General features: G+C 41.5%; 1 protein-coding gene across 3 annotated transcripts in view; it reads left to right on the top strand.

The window, feature by feature from the left end:
• Positions 1 to 1419: 1419 nt before the first annotated feature.
• LOC135159971 (monocarboxylate transporter 10) overlaps positions 1420 to 18575 on the top strand; it is a 61451-nt gene continuing 44295 nt past the window's right edge. For 2 of the 3 annotated variants that reach the window (XM_064116058.1, XM_064116061.1), the window contains exons 1-2: positions 1420 to 1922; positions 3557 to 3772. The gene's annotated coding sequence lies outside the window, so the exon portion shown is untranslated. The remainder of the gene's footprint in view (positions 1923 to 3556; positions 3773 to 18575) is intronic. The other variant, XM_064116059.1, reaches the window with a different exon arrangement.

Consider the following 18575-nt stretch of genomic DNA (forward strand, 5'->3'; position numbering starts at 1 on the left):
TATCACGTGGTGAATTTTCCGTGGTTAAGCAAGGGTGATGCCGGGTCACGGAGATTCGACGCTCAACGGGTTCCGTCGTAGGATTTTGAGGTGCAGTATTAGAGATGAAAATTGTTTCTTCGTGGAGGGTTGGCCAGTAATTTGTAGGGGAGTGACATTGAGCTGGATTTGGGAAGAAAAAAAATAGAAAATTGCAGGGGAAATCTTAAAAATACTCTTCATCAAATTCTTGTGAAAATGGTCATCTGTGATATTCTCGACGTGGGGAACATCCCGTAAATACCAATAACATCTCACAATACAACCCTTATCATTTCGACGAGACGGATAGACACCAAAGGCTCTCTTCCTGCGCGTGAATATAAACGGTCGCTCGATATATCACAAAAGCCGATATAATCCATAAAATTCAGGCATTGGGGGTTGTACGGGGCTCTTTAACGGCGCCTCTGTGATATTACACAACCGACGTTTTACCATTAATGTATATCACGCGTTAATGCCTCCTTGGGTTGTAATCCGCAAATTAATTCCAATATTTACCCCTTCGTGTGCTGAACAAAGTAGTTAATGTGAAGTGTCAATAAATTGTAAGGGGTAGTGGGCGGGTAGACGTGTTGCACTTAGTCGTTGAGAAATTCGCTTCTCGGTTAGTGAACACGAGGAAAAATTTCACAAACAAATTTTAAATTCGAGTGACTATTGGGTTCAATATTTTTTTTTCTTTCCGTCTCCCACCTCCTTCAACTGTACCTTGGTAAGAAACATAATATAATGGGAATTGTTTTCAACCCTTGACAAGGGCATCCACGTGGATAAAGACGCCCGCTGGTATCCGCATACGTCAGAGCCCAACGAGAAGGTGAATTATTTTCTACGAGCCTGTGAATACGGATATTTTTATAGTTTCCCCGAGACAACAGGGAGATCTTTATGCGCAAAACAAAAACTGGAGGGCGGGGGATTTGGAAGGCACTCGTTTAAATAGTAGACATTCGTATGACAGAGGAAAATGCATGAGAAAAGCTCACCGGCGATCTGGGAAATTGCATACACCGAGAGAAAAAATATATTCGCAAGTGAGTTCAGTTTGACCAGAGAAAATCAAAATGAAAATTACCAAAATGGCGTTGGAATTTTTTTTTAAGCCCCAAATATCACTCTAAATTCAGTTTAAGGGTTAACGCAATAGTCCACATTTTTCCTGAGGGTCAACATTTCGATTGTCACGTTATGGGTTTTTTGGGGGAAAAAATATTAGTTTGAGGGCAGTTTTTGTCTACCGGTGTGTGACTGCCACTCAGGGATTGAAAAAAAGAAACTGCGGAGGGGCGAGATGTGACAAGGAAGGGGGTTGCAGCGCCTACACGGGGATATGATGGGGGAAGGAAGGTTAGGGATGCTGCGGGCATTCGTTCCTCGCTCAGTCGCGCGACGGCCCTCGCCCTGGCCAGTCGATCGAATCGTTAAATAAAAATTGCTCTCACAACTCGGTTGCGAGAGGCTCCCAGTGGATATCGAGATTCACTCGGAGTTACTGTGGATATTAATCCAAGAGCGTCAGGCTACTTCGCCCGGTTTAAATTCATGGTACCGCTATTTTTTATCCCTTCGATGAGAGCATATGTTTAGTGAACGCCGGAAGAAATTGAGGACTTCTGCTGGCGAGTATCCTCGAATTTCCATGCGATAAAATTCGCATTATTGGATACTGTGGGTACGGGGAGACCGACATTTATCGTTTATCTTGTGAGAAAAAAAATAAACACGAGGGGAAACTATCTGTACTGATATTGTCGACCTTCAAGTTTGATTCACTGAACTTGAAATGCATTGAAGAAAAATTTAGACATGTCGATACCAAGGCACCAAAACAATCAAATCACGAATATTCTAATTACATAAGGGCGACAATTTTTTACGTAAGTTCAGGAAATTATTATAATGTAGTAAAAAGTTGAGAAGAAATATGGACGAATCATGATAATTTTCAGTGTGGAACGTGCACTAAATTCGTCGGCAATTCGCTCGACTGTAATCACGATTTCCAAGTAATTTCCTCGGTTTTCTAAATTTCAGGGGCTGAATGGCTTCCTAAATTCCGGTTTATTTTGTCACACGAGGCTGGACAATTCGATGGGTTATTTTGCAATAGCGCGTGGCTTGCTCGATAAACCGTGTGCGGTTCGCAAAACTAAATGGGCAAAACTATCACTATCAGCCCGCTATTCCCGATTTCACGTTCAATATATTAAGAGAGTTTTATCTCTGTGTTATAAAATTCTCGAACATCTAAACGGCTTTTCATCAATTTTATGACTCTTCTCAGAATTTTATTGACCGTTTTCTCGGACCTCAGGATATATTCGGTGGAAAATTTTTATATTTATCCTGTGAATCAAATGTATGAAGCCAGGGATTGACGTTTAGAGACTTATATTGGCGAATGGGTAAAAAAGTGCACGTGAGGGAGGAACACATGGCGCTACAAACGTGAATTAAATCTGATTAATTACATCCGGTGATTTTACATTTCTCAATTCCACAAATAAATGTAAAAAAAAATCTCATACTTCTGTCTCCTTTCATCCCCCTATTTTGTCTTCTCTCGAGTCCATCAATGTTTCTACCCCGAGAATGTAGGGACGGGAATAAATGAGTTGAGCCTCTCGATCCCTCGACGTTTGAGAATTTTTTTAAAGCCCAAAATTATTTTCACTTCAGCGAAAACACTCGAATTCCCTCTCCCCATCCATCCATTCGTATTACCCCTCACACCCTCACTCCTCTCTCCCTTCCCCCCTCGAAACAGCCATTTCGGTTAATTTTGAAAAGTCAGTTTTTGTTCGATAACACCACTCTGGGGTGTCACGACCAGCGAATACTTGTGGCAAAAACCCTGGGGACATTTGTCCTCTGTAACACTTTTCTCGTGTCTCTCTTTTTCCATCTCTCTCTCCCTCCCATAATTCCATACCTCGTGCTCTCATTCTCGGGGTCGACACCGTACGTTGCGGGGGAAAAATACATACAGTATATGTATGGGTGAAAAAAATTGTAGTTGAGAAGTGTTGTAATTTCTCACCGCGATAACATTTTCGAGGCTAATCCTAGTTTACGATCTCATCCCTTCGGAAAACTTTCTCCTGTGAATTTATATTCTCGATGAAAGGTGTCAAAGGAGGGGGGGGAGGTGGAAAGAGAAGTTTAGTAATCAATGTCCTTTTGAATTTAATTAATATCGAGAACAACAGATTTTTGTTTATATTTCTTCCCATGAAATTTTCTATTAATTGTTCCAGGTGAATTAAAATAATATTTTTTTTAGTAATTTAAAAATATCGTATGGCAATTGATGGTGCCCCACCTCATCAGAATTTTTATTCGTTGTTCATTGAAATAAAAATTGCTGTGAGCGATACGATTCAATTAAATTGGAATTCTTTCCAAATTCCTTCATCACAAATCGATGCGTGGAAATGAATGAAAAAATTGAATTTCACTTTTTATTTATTCAACAGAAATCACCGATGTTTTTTTTACTCCTCATATACAGATAATTAAAAACGAACGGATATGGGAGTTTGTGTGTAGCCATCACCGCGGGTGTGAAATATGCGAGTGAGATAGGAAAAAAAGGAAGAGACGGGATGGATGGAAAATAGTGTCGACGTGGACTATATCAAGATTTAATGCATTTCCAATATATCGTGGATTTTACACAGTGAAGGCTGAAAGGACCGCCCGCGGACTGCATTCCACCACTTCCAAGGTAAATATATCGATAAAAATAATTCTATTCCCCGAAAACATCGTAAAACAAGTGATTGAAGTGGATCAATTGATGATAAAAATTGTTCGGACAAGTAATGAAACTAATTGATGGGATAAATGAGTGGACAATGGAATTTTTTTGGTAAATTACTGGATCGAGGGACTATTGTTAACAATTTTTAGGACATGACTCACTTATTTCAATTCTCGCTATTCCCATCACAAAAAATTGGAAACTTCACTTTCAGCGACTACAAAGCCCAAATTTGAAAGGAAAAAAAAACTATTCTTGAATGAGAAGGGGGTGGGGGTGGAGGGAGAATAAATGGACACGCAGAGAATACAAAAGTGGTGGAGAAATACACCGGGGGAAAAACTATGCCGTTTACGTAGCTTCGACACACAGGGGTGAGCTCGTTAGGGAGAGAGATGAGGCAAAACTGGGCGTCGGACAAATTGAATTACCGGTAGCTGCGTTTTGACTGTCCCATTCTGTACTAGTTAAATTCATGACCACCATGAAATAAAATTGTTATTGCCCGAGAGAGAGAGAGAGAGGCAAAGAGGAACCACTTGAATTTTTTTGACAATTCATCCACTGATACGCAGAAACGGTAATATTATTTTTATTGACATTCCTCGGGAACGGAATTGGCAATAGGAAGTATGTTTTGTTGAGCACTCGAAATTGTTGATTTTTATAGCCGGAGGGGTGAGTTATTCATCGTATGGTTACGGGATGATAAATTTATGATCGATTTATATTTCGTGATTTAATACGGCAAACTTCATTTTTTCATATTCGCTTCCTAGGAATTGAATAATTCATGGATAGGTCTATATACAAAAGGCCGGTAAATAAACATATACTTTTTGTTTTCGAGTCATTTTGACAGTTAAACGGATTAAACTCCACCATCGACACGAGATCGCTAATGTCCCCGAGAATGCTTCGCTCGATTTTTTTTTTAAATTTGTCCACTGATCCGGAGGAACGGTAAAATTATTTTTATTGACATTTCCCGGGAACAGAATTGATAATGAGGGGTACGCTTTATCGACCCCTCGAAGTGCTTAATTTCTGGGTGAATGGTTGATCGGTTGTTTATTGACGGTACGATAAATTCGCGATCATTACATTTTGCAAGTTCCAACCGACGAATTTGGTCCAAAGGTTCCCTCGCGCAGAAAATGATGAAAATCGAGGGTAATGTGGGTTCATTCTCCGTTAAAAATCACTACACATTTACTATTATTATTCAAACAACCCCTAATAGAACAAACAATACCCACATTCCGTTCCGAGCCCCGTGTTCGCTAAATCTCTGATGAATAAACTCGTTAAATTCCATCGTCCGTTATTCGAAAGAATCTGAACCATCAGGCGAGCCATTGATGTACCAGTCCATCAATCAAAGAGGAAAGCAGATCGATAATTCATCACGTGTCGGGCCCTCATCAGCTGTCACACGCGGTGGGAAAAATTACCCCGACTGAATTTCTCAATTTTCCGCAAAAAGTCAGCCACAAATGCGGCCACGATTGCGTCCTTCTGCTGCTCTGTATCCGCGAACAGCTGTTTTGTTGTCCGGGGGAGAGGGTGGAGGACTTGATGAAGAGATGGGAATGCGGTCGTCAGTTTTTGTCCGAGATAAAAAGCCTTATTGCACACTCCTAACCCACATGAATTCTTCTCTTTCCGCGTATGCTTTCACTGGACTTTTTTTTATCCACTCTCAGATTATGTTGCACTATCAAACCAGGATCAGAGCGGCTACATAAGACGAGCCGAGTCCTTTAAATCTCGAGTTTATCGTCGGCCCGATGATCTTGATGGGAATATTACGCGAGGTGAAACTTAATTAAATTGCTCCTTAGTGGTTGTTCTTTCCGGTTGCAGTCGGTTTCTTCAGTGAGATTATTTCCTACCGTTCCTTGAGATCAAAGGGATTCCCCCAAAAAAGCTTTAATAAAAAAAAACAAACTATGAGGGAGACACGAGTGCGAAGAGTGCGAATAGAACCGTCAAACCTCCAATTATCGATTCCAAGAGTTCGCAAGTAATTGGTTTTTCCATCAAGTGTCGAAACACTGTAGAATCGTAATTCCAACATCTGCAATTAAATCCCTGTTTAATTGTTTTCCACCATCTCAAAGATTTCTATCTGGAAAGGAAAGTCATTTTGCCCTCGGTCCAACTTGAAAACTGTAACAAAAAGATTTAACAACGGAAGTCGTTAGGAATGGAAATGGAAAAATAAAAACCCGTTTTTACAGCTGAATCTTCTCGTCGTTGAGTTTAAGTGTAAATGGAGTTTTTTTTCTCTTTATTGATCGTAATTAGTGGACGATTATGCTGAGTAAGTGTGGAAGTCACTTCCGTGTACGCAAATATTTCTTAATGAGACAGTTTTTGGTCTCAAATTACATGACAATGCTGTACATGACAGGATAAACGCGGTGGCGAATTTCCAGTGAATAAAAAATTGGTTGCGAATGGGATTTTCATGGTGGTCTGTTTCAAAGTTAATTAAATGGTTCATCGAACCCAGTTGGCAGCCACCATTGCCCCAATGTTTTAAAATAAAAAAATAAATAAAAAATGTAAAGCTCATGATCACAAAGCCTCCATATGCGGGATAAATTTCAACTGTATTTTTTTGTGAGGGGTAGATCGCTCGTATCGAGTTGTTTTCAAGGTACAATGGAGAACTGAAACGAAACTGATATAATATTCACGTTGGATGTCTATCGTGGGGGCTCCTGATGCAGTTGACGTGAAATGAGACGCGGGAGAATAATGGAACAATCGATTCGCAGTGACGTTTCTGACGACGTCCTCAAAACCAATGACACTTTACAATTTTTTTTTATTCCCTCTGTTCTCTGTCCGATGCGCTGCTATGCCTCAAGGGACTTTTGAGAGACTTTAAAGATGTCGGGGGGTGTCCTAGTGCTGGTGAAATAAAAGTTTTGTGGGATATTGCATAAAAAAGGTTATATTATCGCTGAATCTCGTTGGTCGTTTTCAATTCGCGAGAAAGATGATTTTTATATAGTTTTTTTATAACAAAATATGACGAGCGCTCTGCTCTTCATTGAAATTTAATATAAATTCACGTTTATAGAGTTATAAATGCATTATAAAAATCGTAATCATAATAAACAATATATTTTTACTGTTAAGTAGAAATTCGCCATCGAATGGAAATCCCATGACACGATATTTTAAATCGCTGTAAACAATTCATTGAAATTAACATTCATAATTGCCCCAGAATTTGAGAAGCGAGGAGGAACATCGATCACTAGACGAAGAGACTTGTTAAACTGTACCTGCTCTTCTTAGTTCATTAATAAACTGTCTGCCTCCGTTATCACTTAATTACATATCTGTCTGTATTTCTTCACGAAGGATAAAAATAGACAGGCGAATGATATATAGAATATCCTTTATTCACACTAATATATCGTCTGTCAATGGTGCTATATGTTTCGTAAAATTGCCGAAAAATTGCACCCTTCAAAAACAATATTGCTAATTCATCAGTGAACCAACAGCCGTGGATGACAAATGAAGCAATTATCCACTTGTTTCAACCGAGAAAATTCTTACGATGACAATCACTTCCGAACATTACACTTCTAAGGACATTATCGCCGTAGAAACTGGGTTCAGCCCTCCACCTGAGGAAAAAGTCGCTGGCCAAATTTTTTCGTGATGGATAGAATTAATGAAACTCACTCCGGGTCTTAATTGCCAGCTCGCTACCCCAGCAGGATATCAGGAGGAATTGAGCCACCTCACTCCTGAGCACTGCTGATCCTTTTTCCTTTATCCTTTTTTTTTACAAACAACGAAGTCCCACAAAGTTTTTCTCAGCATTCGCAAAAAAATTCAGCGACTCACATTCTCCATGATCTTCAGAATGAATCATTGTCAGGTATATCAGCCCCTAATGTCTTCTTGGATAAAATTTATTCTGAGAAAAGGAATGAGATCGAGGTAAAGAGGTGTCTAAAAGCCAATGGACTATTCTGTATATCACTTTGGTGGAAAATTCGTGAATATTTTTATGCATTGACGCCATCGCCAGGGGTACCCTGGACACCAGACCCTCCAAGACGTCCCAGTAATTAATTAAAATGACGATAAAATCGTCCAGACGAGTAAAATATAAAAATACCCTGGAAATAAATAGGAGCCCCACGTGGACACCAAGTGGAGCTAGGGAAATACAATCGCATTCCCGGAATCGTCTTCCCCTGCGGCCTCAGGGCTAGTCAGGGCGACTATCTCGAGGGTCTACTCTATTCAGAAAAGCTCCAAGAGAACGTCGTAAAATAAGACACGTCGTCCCTCGCAAACCGAGAAATTTCCGTAATTCGAGTTGAAAAATGAATGAACCCGAGGTACAAAGTTTCACGGGGGCCTTCATTAACCCCCATGCCATCTGGCTACCCCTTTTGTCAAACCACGAGCCGGCGGTTCGCGAACCCGTTGAGCCGAAACTTCGGCATTCGTCCTCTGACAAGTGTGACACTGCTAATAGAATAAACATACCAGTCTGGGCTCTCCATGGTTTACAGTACTTCTGCGGCTCCCTGATTAGGGTGCAAAGGTGGTAGGGGTGTAGAATACCCAGCCACGTGACTAGGAAAAAATTGAGGAGCCGGTGGGAGCTCTCACAGGGGCTGGAAGACGCGGAAAAAAATTATGACGAAGGCCCTGGAGCGTGATTTTTGCCTCCCACAAAACTCCTTACCTGAGTATAATCAAGTTTCCTCTTTAATTCAGAGAACCAATCAGTCTTCATTTTTTTTTTTCAATTCCCCAGGGCTAATTACTTTCTAGAGTACTTTTTTTACAGGGAAAAATTCACTCCCTCCAACATCACAGAGATTCCCTCCTTCCGATGAACTATGAAAGAAAAATCAGAGTTAATTGGAAAAAAAAAGGAGGTGAGTCGCGTGATCCTCAGGTGAGATGGTAAATATTTTGACACGATTCTTCTAGTCTACTTCATCGGAAGATCATTATACGCTTGGAATCCGTAGCTGTCTATCCACTCGATCTCGCCCTGGAGATCACAGAGAAACTGGCACCCTCGTTAATTGAACGCGAAGCACACATGACAGAGAGTGTGTGTGCGTGGTCGATTAAGGGATGTAGTCATCGCGTGACTGTCTCTGTTGAATTTGGGCACAGTAGCGTGCTTAGATAAACCATCGTTACACAAACTCATTGTTTGATAGACATCAATTGTCTCGTACTGTCGACGGGAATAAGTGGCGCATACAAATTCGTAATTAATACCGCAATCTGGTGGGGTGGGGTCGGTTGGGGTTGAATTGTTGTCGTGCTGAAGATGTTTGGGGGATGGAGAATGTCTGAAGTCTGTGGGCGATATTATTGAACTGTCGGGAAAGTCGCGACAGAATTTTTGCAGCTGACGGGGCTATTTGAGTTTTGAAGTTTTCCAAGTTTGATGCATCAATTCTATTGGTGTATCGCTTGGCAGCCGGTGGCTTTGGCGTCTCCTGGAGGTATCGTAAGTTTGGAGCAAAAAAAATCGGGAACAAAAGCAGATTATTCCTCTACGTGTGAAGTTACCCAGTGACAAATGACCGGGAATCTGATACTGCCCAGTAATGAACCACCAAAATCGCCCGAAATTGGGATCACCCGTTTTTCCCGGATATCTCGGAAAATAATAGAGATGAGGCACCACATGGACCACCAAAAGTACATTAGTATAGTTGCACAAAGCTCTATACATTGGGCGTTAACATCAGCTCCATTAGCATCGAGGATCAGCCAAATTAAATGGAATGCTATTGTTCTGAGGGATTAATTTACACGGAGATCGAGTGAAATGTCACGAGAATCGTCTGGACCTGGTATGCCCAATTACGACAATTATGACGAACTAGCCGCTCCAGGGGAATATTCCACCTCACTCAGACGGTATAATCCCTCCTCGACAAATCCAACTTTTCTCATTTTACTTCTGGAAAATCGTGAAATCTTCATCTCATCATACTTCTGCGCTTTTTCATTGCTTTCAGTCTGCTCGAGGGTCGGTCGATGGAGTTTATGAAATTCACCATCATTATTGGGGATGAGTATGCTCCGAATTTCTAGAGAATTAGATTAAAGAGGAGCACCGAATCTTTAAGCCTCAACGCTCGGAGAAGAGCCATAAGGAGATAGACCCCATCTCGAAATTTCGAGGAGTTGAATTGCGTATAATCGAAAGATAAGTGGCTGTTAAGGTGCCGGAATCTTTACGAATTGCTTCCAGTCGAGGGCTCCCTCGACGTGTTTTTAGAAAGAAGAATAACGGGAAATTGATGACGAAGGTGATCATCAGAAGCCCCCATGACCCTCGTCACCCTCCTCTTCCAACTGGAGACAAACGATGTTGAATGACTATTGGAATAAACTTATCGTATTATACTCCGTCGCTGGATCAATCCTTTTAACAGGATTCTCCAGCCATCCAATCACAACCTCCTGTATGAAGTCTTCATCTTATCACATCTCTGTACTTTGTCATTATTATGAAGGTACTGAAGGGTCAGTTGGTGGAGTTTATCGAGTTGGGAGTCATCATTGAGGATGAACATCTTGCCGATTTCCAGAAAATTTGATTAACGTGGAGCATCGAAGGTTAGGGCTCTACAATCAGCCAGGAACCGAGAGGATGGCGCCCATCACCAGACTCGAAGGAGTTGATTTTCACATAATCGAAAGGTAAGTGGCTTTCAAGGACCCGGAATCGTTCCGAATTACTTCGAGGGGTCATTGAACATGTCTTTAAGAAGAAGAATGATCTCAAATTGATGACGGAGGTGATCATCAGGAAGTCTTATGACCCTCATCACTCTGCGCTTCGTAGGGGTCCCCGGTATTATCCATCAGAAGACAAACGATGTTAAATGACCATAGAAACATACTTATCTCATTAGTCTTTCGCTAATGAATCTCCATTTCACGTCTTTCAACAAATACTATTATTTACTCTCATCCCCCAACGAAAATATTCTGAAATCATCATCTCATCGAATTTCCGGACATCTCCACTCCTTTGAATCTACTGAAGGATCGGTCGATGGAGTTCATGTAATTCGCAGTCATTATCGAGGATGAGCATGCTCCGAATTTCTAGGGAATTTGATTAAGCTCGAGGATCGAACGTTTAGGGTTCAACACTTGGGGGAGCTATCAAAAGGAGATGGAGCCCATCTCCAGATTCGAAGGAGGTGAATTTCGTATAATCGAAAGGTAAGTGACTGTTAAGGTCTCGCGATTTTCATGAAGTGCTTCCATTGGTCCTTCTCCATGGCCTCAGAAAGTTCAATAATTCCAGACTGATGACCGGGATCATCACAAATTCTAAAACAATGTGAAATGATTGTTGAAATCCACTCAGCTCATTATAGTCCTAGGATGCTCAATCGCCAATTCGATTGAGACTCGCAACAGTCTATTCTCATCCATCCAGTAAAAACCTCCTGGTTAAAACAATGGATGATTGTGCCTCATTGTTCCCCCAGAGCCACATCACTTGACAGACAACAGAACTGACAGTCTATACGTCCAAACTCTCTTTGAAGATGAATTCGTCCGATGTTGATGTGATACAAGCCTTCGAGTATCGATTTCAAGCGAGAGAGCGCTAACAATGAGTGCACGTCAGGCGCATGCATCTTGTCATCAACATCAACAGGACAAGCATAAATGCTGGATAATGAAGTCACTGGGAAATTGGGTCGTTGGAAATTTAGCTACTGCTGCTTATCGGTTTTTCCACCCTTTTTTTTTCGCTCCACAATTCATTCACTGATTGCGATGTGATGAATTATATCGGTGCATTAACAGACATGATGTTGGAGCATAATTCTCAATTATCCCTGGTCATTCCCCATGGGCTAACATCGAGCCCATTTCCGGTACATCTTGTCCAGCCTCCCCCATCGAGTATCGTGTGAAAATGAAATTTATACGATTCCAATATCAAACGGTAATTCGATGGGGGAACCGTCAGATATCTTCCTGGGTTTCAAGCGTATACAAACCATTTATGCCAGCCCCGATCCAGTGATCACTGGACAGTGTATACTGCTCACTGATGAGTCTCAATAAAATTCACTTGACGCTCATTTCCTGATTATTTTTTCGCTGTTATTTTGATCCCTTTTTCGGCGCCCCTCGATATTTATTACGCTCGCCCCTTCCAGAAGGTCAACAACCGAAGTTGATAAAAAAAAGAAATTGAACCGATCAATTAATTCGACTAATTTCCACCCCCTGATTCATTGTTTTTAATTTGATCCAAAGAAGATAAAGAAGGGTCAATCCCGGGATACACTTATAGCCCCGAATATTCGCCCGTAGTTGGCCGACACTCGTCTAAAATTGATCAGACTTGATTTTCGGGTTTCTAGACAGATTTACCAACACTAATAAATGATCAATGGGCCAATATTGATCATGGGCGGGTCCAGCAGTGGTCACCATTGAGCTCCCACTCCGTAATTTCATTAATTTCAAATGATTTATTTATTCTCCGATTATTCCCCCAACTTCCGGTCTACATCCCTCATTATGCTTCGCTTCATACCAATAGTTTATCCCCGGAAACGATGTGGAATGGTCAAGGCGACTGTGCGATTCCAACTTTAAAACCCGATTAGAAACTTTGCTCTGGGATTTTCTCCTCTCGTTACACATAACCATGTACACGAGTATTTCTACCGAGAAACTGCACATTCTGTCGTTACACTTGCAGAGGGATTTTGCCCCTGAACGAGATGGAGAAAAAAGATATTTGTAACTCCTGTTGTACGATAACTACTTGTGTATTCTGCATAAAACGCAGTATCAGCGTTGGAATATGAAACTACGAAAGAGGTCGAAAAATACTTCTGTCACAACAGCGATAGTATATTATCCCGAATAAATTAATAATTGCAGTAAAATTAATTTTTAATGACGATATATTTCAAGTTTAATTTGTTTTCGATCAAATTGAAGACTTGTAACGCCTCAACTCGGGGAGCAAACTTACCCTTAAGAGTTCGTCTTCCATTTGGAAGGGAAATGTCATAATTTACCCGACCCGCTGTCGCACCGGGGCCGCTATTGATGGTGTCGATGGCGGATTGAACTCTTATTGAAATATTTAGCGGGTATTCTCTAACCCTGACAACCTGTTGCACCCGTCGTGAAAAAGATTTCGTGTCGCACGACTTCCAGGGCACCGGCAACGGTAGATATACCTCACACCAATAATCATGATGGGAAATAAAAAGTTGAGGTTCACAATGAGATTTCAATGACTTCGGTTTCGGGGCATTTCCACTAGTCAGAAATTTCTTGTTGCCCGTAGTCCTTCTCAATTGGTTCGTCAATAGCAATTATAACTCCGGAGTAATTGAGATTCCGGGTAAAATTTACTTAGTTGTTGAAGCCTTTCGAAAGCATTAGCATTTCGGAGTTTGATATCAAGCGGAGTCTCGAGTTTTCACTTGGAACAACTGGAAGCTGTTATTATCCTCTTCTCTGCTTTGTCGTTGTCCTCGGGAAGGATACTGTGCAACTATTTTTCCCCGGGAAACGGCAGAGGTGTCGGGTGAGAGAAAGAGCTCTCTGACATTTGTAGGTACAAGGTGGGTTGGGCATGTACACATGGGTGGAGAGCAAGTCCCGTAGGATCAACTGGAATAGTTCGTGCTCTTTTACCACTCAGTGACGATGTTCAATTCACTGCATCGTATCTTGGAATTTTCCGTGACAGGCGCCTCGGAAGATATGTGAACTCTTTTGTACTGAATGCACCAGGTGTATAGGAGAATTTATTCTCTGTTGAGGACGAAGCAACAGGGATTGAAGGATCTGGAATTCGATCTTGTGATTTTCTGCATAATTCAGGAGTCTCTTATTATTCATCACGTGATGTGAAAAAATCTTGGCTCGATATAGCCATGAGAAGAAGATATTACCGTGCGCTGATAGATTCAGTAGTGGAAAAATTCAATAGTTCGGCACTTGCCCTGATTCCGGTGGGCGATATTTGGGGAGTGGGTTTAGTGCCAATAGTTGAAAGTATATTCTGATAATTTGGTAGCGCGATATTCACGTGGAGTTGGGCATTCCTTCCGGATACATACTCAAGTGAAAATGTGGTGGTGAATTATTGAAAGAAATTCCAACGTGATTTCTCATTTGCAACAGCCCAAAGCACTCTACAACACTGAATTATGGAGGAATGCCTTCAAACTCCACTGCATACCTGAGATACCCCGAAATATCCCAAAAATGTAATAACATTGAAGTTATTGCCTTCTGCACCGCAAAGTATGTCACGAATGTATGTTTCTTTCAATAGTTAACGATGATATGTATTCGTGTAGTTCTCTCATACCTCTCAATCCCTCCGGACAAAAAAATGGTAGTTCTTTCAAATCTCGGATCCATGCGCATGCACACTGTGTTGGCCACCTCGACCACATCTGGGGCAGAACAAATGCCTGGGGATCCCGTCTATTCGGTCTACATTCGACGCTTTGTTCCCTTTGTACCGTAAAATCCAGGGTAACGCCGGTATTTTCATTTTTCTTCGACCCACATTGCACTTCGACCATCGTTGAAGATTTCAAAAACAGAATGGGATGCAGAACAAGCCGAAGTGCGAGGGTAAAAAAATAAGACGAGTTGAGAAAATTGCCATCAACTCGGAGTGAAAGCTCTCTATTTCGTCGATGCAATTATTCCCGCCAACTGCAGAAATATGCAAAGCAGGGTGAGTACCTGACCGAGTGGCTACGGAGAAATAAAAAATTAAAACGAATCCATTGGGCTAATGAGTTGGAGCTGCAGACGCTCCCGATTAGAATTTCCCTCCCCAGACCTCATTAGTCATTTGAATTATTTTAATGCAAATCTCGGGCAGGCAATTGCATGTCTCCGTTATTCATTCACGGTATATAGCACACTGATGGTGGAAAAGTTTATCGATGAGTTTCCCTTTCGAGGCTTGAGAGAATTCACATGACCCCGGGCTGTTTTCCCGAACGATAATGCGCGCACAAGGAGAAGTTTCGAGGGTGGACTTAGTCGGGAGTTTCAAAGTTCACGGGGGGATGAATAAATGTCGATTCATCGGTTGTGGTGATTCCTTCAGAATTGGTGAATTTTTTCAGTGTATTTACCCCCATCGGGAGCTCTTTTTCTCCAGTCCCTCATCACCCTCGTCCCACGCCAGTGCGCTAAATAATAATTTGATTTATCACTTTTGAAACATCGCTTCACCTGACACTTTGTACACCCCCCTGCCTCTCTACCTCAACCCCCTGTCGCAATATTCGTGAACATTTAACTGCCACATCGCCCAAAGATAGTCATCCCTGAAATACGATCCGCTCGAACCTTTCGAGGGAACTAATTTCAGTCTGGAAAATTCGCGATTCCGCCGCAACAATTTTCAATGAAACCTCCCCGAAACATAAGCTAACGAGTGGTTCAACCACATGGCAAAACTCAGACTGGGTTTTAACGTTGGTACAATGGCCCGCAGTGTGCTCATACATTTCAAAAAGCGACCGTGGTTTTCGATCCGGTGGATGTTATACCGCGTCAGTTTCCATTGGCTGTTGGAAAACAGCAAAGGGACAAAGCTCTCACCCCTTTCACATTTACATTACCTTTTTGTATTTCACCCAATGTATTTGTAATCAATATGCATGAATCAATTAATATGCCGTATTATTTAACGGATATTGAATCCAGTCATCGCCGTGCGAGCATTACAGCTGCTGGCATAGCACATTGTTACGTACTTTGTCCCTTCGTTATTTTATTTTTGAAAATCCCCGGAGCAGGGTAAACCATCGATTTTCGATTTTCCGAGGGGTTTTTTTTGTGGTTCTGTGCCCCATTGTCTGCAGTCTTACACGGGCTTTTACTTTTAACTGGGTTAGAACAGGTGGTCTGTAAAGCTCTTATTTCCAGCTACGGTGCGCAAAGGAAGCGCATGGCGGAAAGTATATTACATTCACACTATAGCATCCTCTGGGACAGCTAAAAAGATGATGAAACCTCTCATTCTTTCACTTTGATGCGTCAAAGCACTCGCAGCATGCTACATTTACCCATTTCTCATGAGGTATTCTAAAAATACAGTTTGGTTTCACGAAATTTTGATACTCGCTTTTAATCTTCCGGCAAATTTAACTTGCAATTTCATTACCACGAACTACCACAAATTACCACGAACTGCAAGTCTTGGCTCAATATTGGTAACGAAGTTTCAATTGAATTAGACGAATGTCGTTCTGGAGGCAATCAAATTAGACATGATCCTTTCCACGAACTGTACAGTTATAATACTCCTGAAACTTCAATTAAACAATCTTCAACTTTTTGATAAAAAAAATCAATTGACCTCTCTGAATGTCCTCCATGTCCGCAATGAATTTGGAAATTTCCGGAGTCGTTGAAACGTAATTGATAATCAAATTTAAAAACCCAATTAGCCCGCATTTTCAAACTCAATGAGGATCCGTGACCAATTTTATTCGCACATTGACTTCAAATTCGCATATTGAAAATATGAGTGCAATTGCGGATGAATAAAAAATCGAATCATGTATCACTTAATCCCAACATCCGCCAAATTATTCGGTGGAACTTGGGAAAATTTCACAACTACTCGTGTCTACCTCAGTGTATCGCAAACCCAGACATAGTACTACATAATTACCAATTATAATGGTGAATCCACGTGAGCCAGTTCATGCTTCAGGTACTTTGATGTGCCCCACAATCTTGACTCAACCGTTGAACTCATCTATAAACTCGACGAATTAGCCATCATCCTCAGCTGGAAACTCCGAGCGAAAAGCTTAATTACCAGCTCCAGGCACCAATAATTCCGGACTAATTATTACCCGGAAAATTTACCGAACCAATATTTTCCAAACTATCACCAAAAACTTTAACCCAAGTTTATATCTTGTTTGAAATACTACGGAACTCTGACGTTGTGTTACAACTGGTGAGTATGTGTGACAGCTTTCATTGAAACTCCGATATGTCCCACGAAAACTCTTGGTCTACCAGGGTAGCCTGGAGGCAAGTCCGTGGGACTTGGTTATACATAAAGGTAGCACCGGTAATTGCGGGGATAGGAACACCAGCGAGTGGAAGCCTACTTGTGGCGCTTCTTGTGGTCCACCACATCGCTTCCTGATCCCCGTGAAACTTTACGGAGGGATTTCAATCCCCCCAACTCCATCTATTTCTCAGGCCCATACCACTTATCGCTGGAAGTTTCATGGAGACATTTGAAATCGTCTCAGCTGACTTGGCAAGAGATTAGGTGAGAAATTCTACGGCTGGTGAATTCATTATTCCGGAAACTAGAATTCAAGTTTGTTTATTCATTCTGTAACAATAGCCAACTGAACCTGGATTCTGTAACATCAATTTGTCATCCATCCACAAGGACAAGATGAATAAAAGAGAATGAGATCGATAGAGGATTGATCACAATTAACTACCTTATGTCACCCCAAAATCAATTTTCAAATAGCACATGGACTCAAACAGAAAATGGAGCTTCTCTACCTCGAAAAAGCTGCAATGAAGGCACTAAATCCCACAGATCCACCCTTGATGGTACAACTTTGAACACCAGAATCTTAGATATTGTAATCAACGTTCATGAACTCCGATAAGAACAATGAAGTGCTTCGTCTCAACTGTCTCAGGCAAAACAGATCCGTATCCACTTCAACAAGAGCACTCCACTCCCATTGAAATAAGCGAGACACTAGAAGGTAATTCAAACTCGGAATCATCTATTATTGAATGGAGATAACTCGGAATTACTCAGGAAAGGCGACGTGTACATTATTACCCTTGATATTATGCTTATCGTTGATATTATGCTGATCCTGTTTATGAGGGACACCTGAAAGTTCTCATCGCTTCTTATCAGTACCTCCTGCTCAATCAGCTTAAGCTTACCATCGAGGTTTGCTTATGCAGGCTCTGATTCCAGTTCCATTGAGTTGCTTGAAACGATTTGCAATTTATGGAAGAATCGAGGAAGATCCGGATATCAATTTCCGCTTTCTTGCGTTTTTCCTGAGCTCCAGTGCTCCCAGAACATAAAGGGCCCATTCACCGTTTCGTGGACATCTCGAAAATTAAATGGGCCAACGTCCTAATTCTAATTCTGGTCGATTCCCCGGGCGATTTACGATTGTTCTGAGGGGATGGTAATGACCAAAAGTCGATGTCTCAGCTCCTGTGCATCGTAAAACAAAAAGAACTCTATAATTCGTGATCGCACCGGTCTTTCGATTGATATTCTATGGCCTCTCATCCAGATCGTAAACTGTCGGAAGCGCTGGAGCATAGAAATTGTGTCTTCCAACGAAATCTGGGTTCTACAAAAATAGGAAGGCAGAGCTGGGTCGCTGAACGTGCTGAAGATGTTATTACCGAAGACCTTGCACTTCAACGTACTCATGGGATGGGGAATGACGCCATTCTGATGGAGATACTGATACTGCCTCCGTCGAGGACCGAACGATAATGAAGTCATGAACGATGCAAAAGTTTTTAACGAGATGATACCGTATAATTGATGGGTAACCAAGGTCATTAGGATTGACCGAGGGGTGATAATATTGGAGCGACCTTGGTGGCCAAAAATAGGCCACCACTTCCCCGTGAAACATTTATTCAAGATGATTATTGGGTTGGACCAAGGTTACGCCGTGATAAT

Source organism: Diachasmimorpha longicaudata, chromosome 3 (genome assembly GCF_034640455.1).
Source record: "Diachasmimorpha longicaudata isolate KC_UGA_2023 chromosome 3, iyDiaLong2, whole genome shotgun sequence".
Lineage (NCBI taxonomy): Eukaryota > Metazoa > Arthropoda > Insecta > Hymenoptera > Braconidae > Diachasmimorpha > Diachasmimorpha longicaudata.